Below are 3,083 nucleotides of genomic sequence, written 5' to 3'. Positions count from 1 at the left end.
CAATGAAATCATATAGAGTCCCACGATCAACAAATTCAGAATTTCTGCACAACTATTCGAACATGCTATCAGACAGACACCTGGATAACTCGCCTCAATATTATAAGAAAAATATTAATAAAAATGAACTGATGAGCAAACTATAGAGTTACATAATACATGATGAACCAAGCCCTAAGTACCTCTCCCCTCTAAACATCATAAATAAGAAAGAATCTTACAGGTCAAACGGTGCTAGGCTAACTGAATCCTAGACACAAACGTAGCTCTATTTTAAAAGGGTTTTTGTATGTAAAAATAGGATTATGTGTGTGTGTATATGACTGCTAACTGGAACTGTATTGTGAACACGGACTAATAGTGCGATCATACATAAGTGAATCCTAGTGAAAATATACAAGTTAATATTACCCTATGAATTGGACGTGACACGAAAAGGGTATGCAATTAAAACTCCGTACAATGAACAAAACTTAACATACTGTGAGTAATGCAACAACAAAGTAACAAGGGTTATTACCTAGGATTCAGTAACGGTGCAAACAAAATAACAATTCCAGAGAGGGAGGAAGAGGTCTACGCTGGACCTGACCCTCCCTGGTCCAAAACATGGACCGAATCCCAATGATGAAGAAGAGGTTTTGTTGAAGTTTGTGCTAAACTACTCTAGGGCTACCTACGCTAGTCTTACTTAATTTAAAAGTGATAAACTCGATAGAGGGAAACGGCTCTTAGGCTCCTTTTCTAGTGGAATTGGTCGTCATTTTATAACGCCCCAACGGATAAGCAGGTTCTGTGATGGGATTCGAACTCACGACATAGATATGCGAGTTTTGAAAAGGTCGCGATATTCTTTCCTTCAATGAACTGTCATTAGAAAAAATATTTCTTTTTTATGGAAACTTGTGAAAATAAGTTATACCTCTTAATACAGGATTAAAGTGAGATATCTTCCCTGTTCCTTCAGGAGTTGAGTTCATATGCTTTTCCTCCCCTTGAACTGCTAAATTGAGGACATTTTCATTTTTCTTTTGTTTGTTCTTGTAAAACACAATTACTGAATTAATTTGAACGACTGAAATAACGAATTTATTCTTTCCCCAAAATGCATTGTTCTTTGTCATTAAAGATAGTAATTCCACGTGTAGCTTTGCTCAAAAATTCTGAAAACAAAGAAACAATACTCTTTTAATTCTTACCAAATCCATTCTTCTTAAGAGAGCTCAACACACTAAACAAGCTGGATCTCAATGTTTGAAAGACTTTGAAGGCACAACTTGAACATATTTCTGTCAATAACAGCTTCCAAAACTCACGAACTAAGCTATAACATTTAAAGCACTTATAACACTGCCAGTGAGCTTACCTATTTTCTATTGCTACCTTTTCAGCTTACAGACTACAGAGGTTGAGAATTTTATATTAAAACGATTTTGGAGCCACGCCACACTATTACAGTCCATGTCGCCACGTTTGGTCATGTTTTATCTGACGACTGTGCATCTTGACAATAGCCCTGCAGGTAGTTCACATTTCAAAAAGCTCTGTCATATCCAAAGCACACCTCTCCTCTCTGTCAGCTTTTCATAATCCATCTAGTGTACGAGTACAACTGTTTCTCAGCATCTGTTTCAACAGTCTGATCGCACAGAAATCTGTTATGCCTTCGTATGGAATAGCATGAATACTCGTTTCATTCTCCAGCTGCTTGAGGCATGGGACAGTTGAATAGATATGTCATGGAAGAAACTTGCATACACGTAAGTTATGTCGCTTTTCTCGGCTAAGATCCATCTTGATTATGCTGCAAAGTGTTGCCTAGGCCACGTGGACGTCTTTTGTCACTGACCTTCGTGTTCGTGGATTCATACCTGTTACAAGTTTTCACACTTTGCTTACCATGGGTAGAGTAAGACTTGTTGCAAGTCTCTTCTTGGATGTAATTGGGTTCCCAGTTAATCCATTCCTTTGTATTTCCAATGTCACTAAGTACAAAGATAACCCCGTCTTGGATATTCTAAATCTTCGATCTGAACACATCTGTATTATATAATTATATTATATTCCCAAAAGCAATCAATTTTTGGTGGCATCACAACCACCTGCCCCCCCCCCCCCCCAGTGGCACAGATAGCCCATTGTGTAGCTTTGTGCTTAACTTCAAAACAAACAATCACAACTACCTAAGATTTGCCAAACAATGTCAAAATGTAGTTCTGATACATGCCATTATTGCGACTTTATATTGGCTGTGGTTGTCACGTGACTTGCTGATTTGAATATCAAAATATTTTTAATATAATCGTTTCTAAGTCAGAACTATAAGTGTTACGTGAAAGAGCTCTTCATCTTAACTACTGACACTATCACAGTACACAGTACGATGTTCAATTTTTTATCAATTTATTTTTCTTAGTTTAATGCACAAAATATTTAAATTCGGTAGACATTTCGTACATTTTAGACGTATGTATCTGTAGCTGTTGTCCTCATTACTTAGAAAATAATGTATAGCATGCTACTCTACCACTTGATCCAACAGTTTTGTTATTCAATTTAAATAGTTATAAAACAGGTTCTATAAAGTTGTTTTCATCATTCTCTACTTCTAGCTGTAGTATATTCATTAAACCATGAACTTCAGATAAGGATAAGCTCTTTTGACAATGATAAATTGCTTTTATGGGTATTATTGAATAAAATAAAATTTACTTTGATAACTTATTTTGTATTCTTCCATTTCGATCAATTTATAAAAGAAAGTTTTCGTACTTCTTGAAAAGAAGAATAAAATATGAAAAAAACTAATAAAATTGTACTTTATGGCAAACCTACAGATATTTTCTGTTGGTAGTGCTTAATTTTGAATTACTGACCAGAAAGGAACAGCACCATAAAACCTTCAATTCATGTTCACTATTGTAACGAACCTCTAGATTAAAGTGCGAGATTTTTTTTTTGTAATACATGGATTCAAACCTTGCTTACCAACTCCAAAATCCAGAGTTCTATCACAGAGCCAGCCAGGATCTTAGCAATAAAAACTGAATCATGTTAAATTTCATTTATATATATATATATAT

Source organism: Limulus polyphemus, unplaced genomic scaffold (assembly GCF_000517525.1).
Source record: "Limulus polyphemus unplaced genomic scaffold, Limulus_polyphemus-2.1.2 Scaffold438, whole genome shotgun sequence".
NCBI lineage: Eukaryota > Metazoa > Arthropoda > Merostomata > Xiphosura > Limulidae > Limulus > Limulus polyphemus.
The sequence above is the reverse complement of the archived record's forward strand: the minus strand, read 5'-3'. Positions refer to the sequence as shown.